Genomic DNA, 14182 nt, shown 5'->3' with positions numbered 1-14182 from the left:
CTCTGCATCAGGCTCTACACTCAGCAGGGGAGTCTGCTTGAAGATTCTCTCTCTCTGCCCCTCCCCCCCCACTCGCTTGTGTGCACACTTATAAGTAAGTGCACACTTATAAATAAATAAGTCTTTAAAAAAATGAAAATAAAATAAAAATATACTATCATTACCAGTCATAACAATAACATTTATTGACTCTGTTATTTACCTATTATGTAGCTGTAATATGAATAAACACATTTAAGTTATGCTTTTTGAAAATATATATGAGTGGCTGCCTGGTAAGTGAATAAATTCATCTTTCTATCTTCCAAGACTTGGTGTCTATTTTCTTTTCAACTTCAGGATATCACAGTTATGGATGGCCTGGCAGACTATCATCCTTACTGTTCCATAGTCCTTTTATGTTAGTTTTCATACCCAAACCAGCTCCCACCCCCAACACCAATCAAGATCTGCTTTCAGTTGGCACAAGCATTAGCTCTCACTAGGGTAGTATGAGGCTTCCTTCTGAAGCAGGTCAGCCATATCCTAGCTTCCTCACTACTACCTCTGTGACATTAGACAACCTTTAGGCTGTCCAGGTTATTCAAAGTCTAGATTAGGTACTTACTCATCTCAGAGACATCCTGAGTTTCTTTGTCCTGATTAACTCTCTACTCTGAACAGTCAACACATTGCCATGCTCTATTAGCATTTTCCAAATCATTTTCCATGGGATTTTATCTTAGATTTGAATGGGGGTTAATAGGCCAAATATGTGTAGATAATGCTCCATCTTCTACTTGGAAATTCATGATACACATTTGCATTAGAGATTCTTAGATGCTTTGTAATAAACAAAGGCATACCTCTTTAAGGTTGTTTAACTCAATTACCCAGTTTTTTTTATTTTATTTTATGTTACATTAGTCAGCATACATTACATCATTAGTTTTTTATGTAGTGTTCCATGATTCATTGTTTGCATGTAACATCCAGTGCTCCATGCAATACATGCCCTCCTTAATACCCATCACTGGGCTAACCCATCCCCCCATACCCCTCCCCTCTAAAACCCTCAGTTTGTTTCTCAGAGTCCATAGTCTCTCATGGTTCATCTCCCCCTCCAATTTCCCCCCCTTCATTTTTCCCTTCCTACTATCTTCTTTTTTTTTTTTTTTTTCAACATATAATGTATTATTTGTTTCAGAGGTACAGGTCTGTGATTCAACAGTCTTACACACTTCACAACGCTCACCATAGCACATACCCTCCCCAATGTCCATCACCCAGGCACCCCATCCCTCCCACCCCCCACCACTCCAGCAACCCTCAGTTTGTTTGCTTAGATTAAGAATTCCTCATATCAGTGAGACCATATGATACATGTCTTTCTCTGATTGACTTATTTCGCTTAGCATAATACCTTCTAGTTCCATCCACGTTGTTGCAAATGGCAAGATTTCGTGTTTTGGTTTTTTTTTTGGATGGTTGCATAATATTCCATTATATATATATACCACATCTTCTTTATCCATTCATCTGTTGATGGACATCTTGGCTCTTTCCATTGTTTGGCTATTGTGGACATTGTTGCTATAAACATTGGTGTGCATGTACCCCTTCGGATCACTATATTTGTATCTTTGGAATTACCACAGTTTATTGATTATGGAATCCTATCCCTTTTTCTCCATTCAGTAGACATTTTAGCATCCTTGGAATCCAATTTGGGGAATGTTAATCATACAGAAACTCTGATTATTTCATGGATATTTGTTTTGTTTCTCAGTTCAGTTCCCAAGTTTAGTAAGGGTAAGAGATACATTGTATTTCTCTTTTGTTCTCTAACAGTGGTTAGTTCACTGATTAAATGCAGCATGCAATCAGTTGATTATAACTGATAATTAAAAGCATGAAGAATCATCTTATTGATTGAACAGAGGTATGTTAAGAATGACCCTAACTTTGGAATTTAAATCAAACTTTAGTACTAATTTGTCATATTACTTTAGGTAAATGACCTAATATCTCTCATAATTACTTAGTCATCTGTAGAATGGGAAACATATTTATATCACTGTCGTGCTCTATAAAAAGGTACTTAGCAGAAGGCTTAAATGCTTGATAAATGTTAATTTATCTTTTTGTCTAAAATTTAGTGAAAATAATTTTTAAGTGCAGTGAAACACATTCTTACTTTGTAAATTGCATGACTAAATTCAGCAGGGAATTTTCTCTTGTTTTAAATGACAAGATGGCCTAAATCAGTGGCTGAACACAAAAATAACTCAGGAATTTGTTAAATATACCAATCTTTGGACATCACCGAGATGTTCTGAATTCAAAGCTGCAGAAATTTGGACTACTATTTCTAACAAATTGTTTAAATTATATTATGTAACAGTTCATATCTTGCTTTTGGTATTCCCTGATCTATGTGTTGGAATGCATATTTCTCCATTTTAGCTCATTGATTTCCCATGTGTGAACACAGTCATGGTTCATTTCTTTAACAATCTAGTCATTAAAATATACAAGGCTGTGGTTTGGATTGAATATGGTACAAGAACACATGCATTTATCTTCTCTAGTTACTGCTGATAACCCAATAAAATGAGAGTAAAAGCATTAAATAAATATAGACCTACCAGGATGAGAAAGGAGAAGAGACAATAGCAGAGAGAGCTGTCACCATATATTGGAAAATGGAGCAGAGATGAAAGAGTGGACTCTGATGAGAATGAAACTCAGGAGAGAAAGCCAGGAGACTAAATGCTTGCAGAGGGGGATCCTGATGGAGAGTGGACAGATCAGTTTTAAGAAATTCGGAAGTACTCAGCAATTGGAGATACCAATCTGTATAAAGGAAATCAGTATAAGGAAATATTAAATACCAAGACTCCCCCCCCCATACTTCTTGATGTTAATTGACTGCCTTTCTTTTCTCTCCCAGAGAAGCTTGGCACACCAGACACAGCGGGCAACATGACTGAGGCACCAGTCTGATTAAAGAGTAATTAAGCATATATCCAGAGCTCTGAGTTGTTCTAGAAGTCTTTCCCTAAATGTATGGCTGGACCCATATTCCCTAGAGATACCTCTATCCCCTCCAATAGAAGCACTCACATTACCAGATCACTCTACAGCATAATACACTAGTCCATAGTTTCGCCCATGTGCAATGGGCATCCAAGTAGCTAATACCTTCCTATTAAAATTAGGTAGACATCATCAGACCTCCAAATATGCATAATAAGTCTTCTGTATTAAAGCACACGAAGAAATAAGCATGAAAAGAAAAAGAAGAATACAGGAAACAAAATTAATTACATTTAAAACAAGAGAGAGAAGAAAGAAAAAGACCTATTGAAAACAGAAGAACACTTGGTAATAATTTTAGTAACTGAAATTTAAGAAAGTAAGAGGATTAGAAGATAATGTCAAAAATGTACAATAGGACTGCAGCAGAGAAAAGGTGCGACCATCAGAGTGTTAATCTGGGAGCTCCAACATTTACCTAATAGTGTTACAGAAAAGGAGAATAGAGAAAACATCATGGGGAAATGTCAAAGAAATAACTCAAGAAAATCTCTCAGATCTGAGACCAACAAGGATAAAGAGAAGATCCTACATCACAGAGTAAAGAAGGACAATGCAGCAGATGATGTACAACAGATTGGGTATCAGAATTACATTCAACAAACACTGAAAGATAAAAAATACAGAGAAATACTCACACTATACTGAAGGAGAATATTAAACTCTGACTTAAGAAACTATGTTTAATAGGGACACTTTTAAAAAAATTTTTTTATTAACATATGATGTATTATTTGTTTCAGGGTTACAAGTCTGTGATTCATCAGTTTACGTAATTCACAGAGCTCATCATAGTACATACCCTCCCCAATGTCCATCACCCAGCCACCCCATCCCTCCCACCCCCCTCCACTCCAGCAACCCTCCGTTTGTTTCCTGAGATTAAGAGTCTCTTATGGTTTGTCTCCCTCTCTGGTTTCATCTTGTTTCATTTTTCCCTCCCTTCCCCTATGATCCTCTGTCTTGTTTCTCAAAATCCTCATATCAGTGAGATCATGATACTTATCTTTTTCTGATTGACTTATTTCACTTAGCATAATACCCTCTAGTTCCATTCACATCATTGCAAATGGCAAGATTTCATTTTTTTGATGGTTGCATAATATTCCATTGTGTGTGTGTGTGTATATATATATATATATATATATATATATATATATATATATACCACATCTTCTTTATCCATTCATCTGTTGATGGACATCTTGGCTCTTTCCATAGTTTGGCTATTGTGGACATTGTTGCTATAAACATTGGGGTGCATGTACCCCTTTGGACCACTACATTTGTATCTTTGTGGTGAATACCCAGTAGTGCAATTGCTGGGTCATAGGATATCTCTATTTTCAACTTTTTAAGGAACCTCTATACTGTTTTCCAGAGCTGCACCAGCTTGCATTCCTACCAACAGTAGGAGTGTTCTCTTCAACATATTTGCTTCGTACACCTTTCCCAGGAAGCTGGTATGTGCTCTACCAAAATAGGAAAACAAACAAAAAAGAAGAAAATTTGGAATTTCAGAGACAGAGCATTCTCATGGGGAAGTTCCACTTGATAGTGATGGGAAGTCCCACGATAGAAGCTTTGTAGTAGGTCTAGAGGAAAAAGAGAACTATTTGGAATAGGAAGGTGGAAGGCTCCAAAGGGAGTTCCCCAAGGGGAAGAATGGAAATGATATATTTGACCTCATGGAAAACCATACAGAGAGGCTTTTGTATTTTGTAGGAAGAACTAGCAGAGCTACATTAAAAAATATGAATGGTGTTAATATAGACAATAACCAAATTCTGATGATTTATTTAATTGATAATTATTAGGTAAATAAATTAGAAGAATGGGTCTATAGCAAGTAGATGTTCATGGAGATGGTGGAGAGTGACCTAAGGAAGGTAAAGCCTTATATACTACATCATTGATAAATTCAGAAATAGCAATATGGACATACTGTGATGATCTATGGCAATAAATAGCAGAAGGGTTAAACATGGTTAACTAGCATGAAAAGAGTAATAGAGGGTGTATGAATGGAAATACTTATTTCCAATGTATCTTCTGTTATTATTTCTTACTATTCAAAACTCTTTATATTACTATGATTGGAAATAAAAATTTTTAAATGTACAAATATTTTAACTGGTAGCATCACATAGTCTTCCCCTCCCCACCTTCCTGGAAAATGGGAAAGAGAGAGAGAGAAAATATCATGAAATTTTACTTCTGCTGAGAGGTTTTCCAAAACATGCTGGTGTGTTGATCTGCATGACACGTTCACAGCATTAGAGAATCATAGAATTAGGTTTCCATGCTGTATTTATTTTTAACTATCATTAGATCTTGTTATAAATGAAAAATACTTCAATAGAGACTCTTAAGACAATTGTTCTTTGGAGATGGTATCTACAAAATGTGATTATCTCTAATGGCATTATCCTAGGAGGTAATAAACCAGATCAGGGCTCCTACTGAGAGAGTCCTTTAAGGTAATTTAGAGAGGAAGATGTGTATGGTTATCCCCAAACTAATGGAGGAAAGGGTTTAAAAATTGGTAATTCAAGGCACATAATGATTCTCTCGTGTGTTCTGAAAAGCAAGATTGAAAACTAGGTGAGGAAATGGGAGTCAATGGATACAGAACAGTAGATTATCTTAAAATGTAGGTTATGTTATTATTCAGGTATGGTGAGGGTGACAGATCAGGAGATGGCTGCCATCACAAGGACAGTTTGGCATTCACAGTTCCCAAGAAGAGGGGGCATGTTACACCACACAGGCTACACAGGAAAAAACCAGGGTCAATCAGAAGGTAGAGGGAACAGGGACAAGGGGAACTCATGAGCCAGACCGTGTATTGTCATTTTCATGGGTACAGAAGGCAAGGTAGGGTAAGCACATTGAGAGTTGGCTCTGGCCTACGGGGTTTCTCTTGTTTGTCTGGTACCTGGTCCTGGATGATGAGAACAGAAGACTATTGCCTTCTGGAGTATAAGAGCCAGACGGAGGAGGTTGTTTGGTTTGGCATAGACCCTGGATTGGTTTGTTTACATGTGAAAGGCATATTCACAGAGTGAGTTGTTATTTCTAAGAATTGGCTAGTCCTGGGGGGGACAGTCTTTTCCCTGTCAGGAAAGACCGAGATGCCAGAGCATCAGGAATACAGAAAATAAGAAACATAGGGAATACACAAGTAAACCAGAAGGATGACAAAGATGCAGGTGAAGGACAAAAAGGCAAGAGGAATGAATATTAGTTTTAGGAAGCTGTCAGATGTAATTAGGTCGCCAACCTTTGAAGGCCCAGGTCTAAGCAGAACAGGATTGCTGATAGAGATAACATGGGCCCAGCCAAGAACTCCTGAGTAAAAGCTTACTGGCTCAGACATGAATCAGCCCCAAGGGGACATAAAAGATGAACTTATTTAAATAAAGAGAACATGAGATTGGGCAACCCAAACTAATTAAACAAAATTAGGGCACATATGATATGCCAGACTCTCTGTTGGACACTGAAAGGCATACAAACCTGAGTCAGGTGGAACCTGTGCCTTCATGGAAAATGAGATATCTTCAAAGAGATTTGACACAGGTCAAAGATGAACGTAAAATAGCAGTTAAATCATTCAAGTGCCAGGTGATGTTACAAAGGAAAGAGATGGTAAATCAATGCTGTCTTCCATTCTAGTCCCCATGGCAGACATCAGTAATGGACCCTGATGCTCTTGATCTTCCAGTCAGGTCTGATCTCTGATTTCTTCTCAGTGAAGTCTCTATGAAACCACGGCCAAAGAATCAAAGTTAACCACGTGCTGGTCTTCAGCAGATGCTCTAAGGAGGGAGGTTGAAGACTAGGAGCACCTTCCTGGAAGAGTTACATTTAACTTAACTTAAGGATGAATGACTTCGGAAGTACCCTGAGTGGGATTTGTGGGTACAGCGGTTTCCACAGAACAGGCAGCAGGAATAAATGTATGGTGGCTGGAAAGTTTGGAAAGCTGCATGAATAGTGATTATGCAGTCTGGATGGAATACAGGCTAAATGTAAAGAAGGGCATGACAGATAAAGGTAGAAAGGGGTGGTTGGGTCACACTGCATGCCAGATGTGAAGGTAATAAAATTAAAGCAGCTAAAATTCCCTGTGTGCTTACAGTGTTCTGAGCAATATAATGTTCTAAGTGAACATTAAGATATATATGTATACTTTATATGTATAAACCCATATATGTACACACAAACACACACATATACATATATAAATATACATTATAATAAGCAAGACATACTGTACATTATATATTTATTATATACTGCTTTTATATATTTGTTAATATATTTATTATATATTATGTATTAAATGTCTCACTTATATAATTTATATATAACATGTACATTACACATAATATACACCTTGCTTATAATATATATGTTCTATGTATAAAAAATTTTTATAATTTCCTACAATACATAGACAAATAAACTGAAAACAGAGAAATAAAATAACCTGCTTAAGTGTCACAGGCAATGAAGGGCAGGGTCTAGATTTAAAAGCAAGCAGTTTGACTATAAAGGCCACACTCTTCACCATTATACTGAACTGCATTCTAATATTTTATAGTTCTATTTAATTTGTAGATACTGAGGAGCTATCTATTTCTGAGATAGATATTGATGCAATTAGACATGGGGTTTAGGAAGACCTGTCTGGCAGTAGTGTATAAATAGTTACTGACAGTGGTGGAAGGATATTGCCAGACTGTTTGTGTGTGATTTTGCCAGCCTGTAATATTGAAGTGTTTTTTTTTTTTTTAAAGATTGACTTATTTTATTTTTTTTAGAGAGAGAGAGAAAGTGAGAGCGTAAGCACGCACATCTGTGCATGTGAGTGAGGGAGGGGCAGAGGGAGAGAATCTTCAAGCCAACTCCCCGCTGAGCGCAGAGCCTGATGCGGGCTGGGCTCAATCTCAGGACCCATGAGATCTTGATCTGAGCCAAACCAAGAATTGATGCTTAACCAACTGAGCCACCCAGGTGCCCCTATAGAAGTACTTTTATGAATTGTCTTATTAATAATTTAAGAACTTCCAATTACATTTCCCCCAGGGGAATTATTGCATGCATAAAAATGAGAGCAAGAACTGGTAGCACATACTCAAAAAAGGAATTGAAAAGCATCTATCATATCTATATGCATGTGAAATGAATTCCTGAATCCCTCAACTTTAATCACATAAGCAAAATTTGTGGCTGCAGAGGTGACCTATTAACATGCTTTGTTCAGGCAGATGAGGCCATCCATCGGGGGAAGAAAAGGTGGTTTAGTCAATCTTTGAATAACAGTGTGTCTGTCTGTACTTGTGAATTTAAATAAAGTAGGACAATCACCTTATCCCACTCTTGAATCTAATAAATGAAAAATCTAGACTTGTGTTTATTTTGTACATCTTTTTTATTTCATTTTTTCTAGTTGTTTATGTTTATTGTATTTTTTCAAAGGCTCAGTCCATAATAGATGAGGAAAAAACTCCACTGATCTTTTATCACGGTTAGTCTGAGTAGTACTGTTCCAGATCATTTGTAGTGGAAATCACCGCCTTAAAAGCAATACATAGTAGACATTGTTCTTTGCATTTTCACTCCTGTTGGAGGCGAATAGTAGTTTGATGTGATTTATACATTCAGAAGTCAGAGATTTGGAAGTTAGGGTTTTCTCAGAAGCAGTTTCTATACCTCATGTACCGAGAACCACAAAACAAAATAGGAGTCTGATGCTTGGGACCAAGTTATGGTCGCTCTGGGTCTGATAACTTTGAGTACCTGAGGCAACAGGTTTTATATTATTACCTGTAACATTGCATTAATGTGATTTGGGGATTATTGATTTCAATGAATATCTTCACCTATGTTTTTTTTCTTAGTAGCTTTGCTGTGGACCATTAAGAACTCTTAGGCTGTTTCTAGACGCACTAGTTTACCATGTGTGCAAATTTAGGTGTCACTGAGGCAGGAAAATGCAGAGTTTTACTCCTAAAGATGAGCAGGAATTTTTCTGGCTATGACTATGTGATAGACAAAGAAAGGGAGCTGTGTGGATCAGACACAGGTTATTATCCAGAGGTAAGAGAATAACTAATGCTCTTCTGCATAAATGGCTCTCCCTTACCTTTTGCCATCAAAAAGCATCTACATAGGCATAAAGAGGAAGGCATAAAGGAGCATATCATTGCTCTGACCTGGATATCTAGCTCCCTGTGATAATAATATAGGCTTTCTCATTATTAACAGTAGAAATAGAAGCTAGTATTTAATGAACAGTTACTCTGGTCATATGCCATATTAAATCCTTTACCTGTTTTCTTTCACTGAAACTCTACTACATCCCAAGACATAGGTAACTATCCCATATTTAAGCAAGAGATATGAATAACTTTAGAGTGACATGTTATAGCATGGGAATATTTAAGAATCCTACAGCCCTCATGGTCTAATTCGGGGGTTGGCAGTCTTTTTCTCTAAAGGGCCATATAGTAAATATTTTAGACTTTGCTGGCCATATGGTCTCTTATAACTACTCACTCTGCTGCTATAGCTTGAAAGCAACAATAGACTACATAAAAATTAATGGATGCAGTCACATTCCAATAAAACTTTATTTGCAAAAACAGTGGCAGTCCAGATTTGGTCCACTGGCCATAGACTGACAACCCTGGAATATATAGTTTTATAAAGGATGTTCCTAAGACCAAGAATGGGCATAGACTTGTCCTAGGCTGTGGCAACAGTAATGATAGCCACTGATGCCTTTCATACTTCAAACTCTGCATCTTCTCGTTGATCACCTGACTCCTCTCTCTGATGATTCTTAAGCATTTTATCTAATGCTAAAAAATACATATTATTTTTTGATATCTGTGTATGTAAAGAGATATACCACGTTGGTACATAAGGTTGCAATTTTTAATCTCCCACTCAGAAAGGGTTATTTGAGTACAAGTGAGTGAGGATCATGTTACCACAGAAATAACTTTGAATTTATTCTGATTTACTAATGATAGTAAAGCACTTACACACTTCAGAAATTTGTCATGAAAATTACTTAGAGCACATTTTCCAACTGATTGTGACATGCGGACACACTAGTGAATCATGATATGAAAAGCTGCTATGTATGGTCTTCAGTATCAGGTGTAAACACATTATCGATTTTCTTCCATTCATATCTAGTTCTATCCACTTTTTCCACCCTCATGTCAACCAGAGTTTTCACATTTGTCACAGAAACTGGTTTTTCAATAACTACAAGTTCCCCTTTATGAAGCCTACAAACTACAAATTATAGCAGTACCTTCCGATTAAAGTCAAAATATGCATTTTTAATATTAAGTATGTCCTTTCATGGAGTATCCATTGAAAGTTTTCAAAGAACCTAGCCTTCCTCTAGACAAGCATTAACAAAGGTGCCAATATCCTTTTTTCTTAATTTCCAAATAGAAAATTGATAGAGACCTTTTACCTAGAGACCTTTGCAAGGCTGAATCTGTAAAAGGAAATAGGAATTTTATGTTGTTTTGTTTTTCTTAGAGTGAATAAAATCAGAAGGAAGTTTGTTGCAGCATAAATACTCATTAAATCCTGTGGGATTCAGGAGGAGAGTACTCCTTGAGTATTTATGTTTTTATCCAGGAAAAAAAAAAAAAAGACTTCAAACACATAAAAATCCAGCCACAATTTATGCTCCACATTTTAGGTTTCACATTATAATAAAATTCTAACAGAGATGCCATCACTGACTATATTAAAAAAAAAAGGTTTTGCATAAAGTTTAACACAGAACATTCATAGGCTAGGGGCAAAGAAGGCACAGTGCGTGTCATTCCTGTGGAGGTGTTCGTGAAGCATCATGTGTCGATAACCTTCCACCTCCTGGATGGGATTCAGCAATTTTTTAAAGATCCACATCTTCATTGCTAGCTGGGTCTTAATTTATTGTGATACTTCTATGAAGGCAGATAATTCCAAATACAGGGTTTTTCTCCCATCTTTCCAAGAAATGAGAACTGAGACTTTGTCTACCATGAACTGAGGAGTAACATTGTAAACGTTTCTGGAGAAAATGAGCTCAGGAAAAAAAAAAAAAAATTACATAAACCACTTAGCATTTGCTTTAAATTTAAATGGATTTATTTAAATTGTGGTTGTATCTTCTTGAAGACTTGTGATATGCAGCTGGTTTATGGTCCCTATGTTTTCCTCTTTGGTCTGAAATAAGAATCTTGGGAATCCTAGGTTCACAAGAACTAAAAAGTCCTCTTTTTGTTTGTGTTTTTCCCCACATCCCAATGGGGCAGACTTATTTGGAGTTAAAAACTTTAGTTGTTTTTACTTCTGTGTTTACCTAGTTTCTGGACATCAAAATATTTTGCCAACATTTTTTAATTCCTCTGAGTGACTCCATGGTACACTTTTTATACCAAAGAGATGATTTAGAATTCAAAGAATGTACCTGGGGTATTAGAAGCTATAATTGCTGGTTAAGTCATATTCTGGGCACTTATTTAGCCTATGCTGAAAATAAAACTAACTTGAGAGATAGTGGCCCATCTGTTTCAATGGAATGGGTGTTCAAGCTTAGCAAATCCCCACGGGAGGAGGACAGGGTGGTGGTACAAACTGTAGAGTGTACTCTCTGGAGTCAGATGACCTGGATTCGAATCTCATCTCCATTGTGTGGGCCTTAATAAGTTACTTTATCTCTCCAAGATTCCACTTCCTTTTAGGTAAATAAGGAATGCCAAGAATATATACACATCAGTGGGGGTTGTTCCGAAGATAAACAGGTGAAGCAGGTAATGCCTTTAGAGTTCAATAAATACTCATTGTACTTCTAAGGTTCAGGAATCCTCAAACATATTTTCTTTTTCATCAAGAGACTACATTATAGCTCAGAAATATAGCCACTTAAAATTAAGCTGCTTCTCTTCTATTTCATAAGCATAAAGTTATATAAATTTTGAATTAGACCATACTCTTAGATATTTAGAATTAAAATAACCTTATTCTTTTGATTGGTGTCTGTTGCTCCTCTAAAGGTATTTTCTTTTCATTTGCTTGAATGTCTTTCTTTATCTGGTTCTTCTAAAAGTGCTGAGCCCTCCTGACACCCTTGTACCTTTTGCTAATCTAGCCTTTCTTTGAAGTTTTTGAAAGTTAACACTCGTAAATAGTAGGTCTAGGGAATTGCTGGTCAAGAGAATAGATTCCTCTGTGGGTCTGGAAGTAAACAAAAGCAAACAAGTAAACTAAAAAACACATACTGGCATGCTCCCAGTAAACATGCCTTTATCACGACTTTAGCCTAACTGCAAGGGAAGCTGAGAAGTGTTTCACTGTGCCCAGAAAAAGGAAAATGAAATGGGATTTAATGAACACTTAGCATTGTCTCCTCCACCCATCATTAAAAAAAAAAAAAAAGCCCTGTACCATATCCTAACTTATCATTCTGATCTGAGTCAGGTTTTAGCTCACAGCAACTGATCAATTAAAAGATAAAGTTTTTAACAATCTGTAGTTCCTAGGTTTTGTGTAGACATTAGTTACTATCTTTTTAAATTTCTATATGATCTTCCTTTTTGGCTATCACTGAACAAACATTGTGTACTCATGGTAGGCAGGGTGCTCTGACATTCATTTCATAAACCACAAATTGTCAGTGGTTATGAAATATGAGACTGAAATTATAGGCTTCAATACATAATTTTAAAAGGTGTCAATTTGACTTTAATGACACCAAAAATCCTGATAAAATCATATTAAGACAAAAAAAGTAGACTTAGCTTTCATCCCCAGTCCAGTTATTTCTCTCTTTATCTCCTCACAGGAACCTAAAAATTCTTACATTATGTTTTTAAAAATCTATTAATTTCCTGTTGCCTCTATATGTCTGTCTGTTTATAAAGATTTTCTTCCCCTGACCTAACTCTAGGTATTTCTAAACTCCCATTATTCCCCTATACAAAGTCTCCCTTTTAGTTCCGCCTCTGTTTGAGTGATGCTACCTACTCTATTAGGAATGTCCCCTCCAAAGATGCCTCGCTGATGATGTCCTGCTGAAGATGCACCTCTCTCTATGCAGTTCTTCTCCAGAATTCTCAAACCCATGTTACTTCCTTACCTGTGAGATTCTAGAACTCTAATCTGTTTGTCCTTGAAGGTAAGACTTGTTCATAATTTTCTGCTCAGCACTGAGCACAGGACTGCACATAGAATATGTTTGATAGCTATTGGTAGGACAAATTAATGCATTTATATATTTAGCCTTCATTTTTGTTTCTCTTATTTTGGTATTGTATCATTCAGGACACAGTAAATTATTCTGTGATACCAACTAATCTCAATGGCTTATAAAATCAAGGACACTATATGTTCGTGGGTCAGCTGTGGCTCTGCTTCATGTTGTGTTCACTCTAGTGTCTAGATTGATGGAGCAGTCTCTGTCAGGAACATTTTGATTGTTGTGTCAGCAGGAAAAGAAACATGGCACTCATATCATTGGCTCTTGAGCTTCTACTTAGAAAAGATATATGTCACTTCTGCCTTCTTCCGATTAAATAAAATGAAACATCTTGACTTCAGCAGAGTAGGAACATATAATTCCCCCTTAGGGAGGAACATGCTAAAGAGAGAATTTGGGACAAATAATAATACAGTCTACTGCTGAGAGATAACGATATATCATCTAGCTCCTTTATTTAGTCACTTTGGTTGCCTTTATCCTTTATACCAAGTAAAATGATATGTAAGAGTAAGAAAGTTCCTTTCAAAAGTTAACAGCAGGCTGTCTACAATGGGTGAATAATAAGAATTTATAGAATTATGCATTATGACATCATTTCTGATAGCCTGGAAATAGTATTTATATCAGCCCTCTGATGAAATATAGACACATGGGCATTCTTGCTTGTCTTTTAAGATGAATAACCTTTCTTTTAATTTTGTCTTTTCCCAAATCTGAAGAACAGGGTGTTGAATGAACTCCCTTCACTGGTGATGACTTTCCAGTCTGGTGCATTTCTCCACAGTCTATTCCCTCCTTTGATTCTTGCTGTAGCTCAGA

The sequence above is a fragment of the Mirounga leonina genome, unplaced genomic scaffold (genome assembly GCF_011800145.1).
Source record: "Mirounga leonina isolate KUSES-001 unplaced genomic scaffold, KU_Mleo_1.0 Mir_94, whole genome shotgun sequence".
NCBI classification, from domain to species: Eukaryota; Metazoa; Chordata; class Mammalia; order Carnivora; family Phocidae; genus Mirounga; species Mirounga leonina.
The sequence above is the reverse complement of the archived record's forward strand: the minus strand, read 5'-3'. Positions refer to the sequence as shown.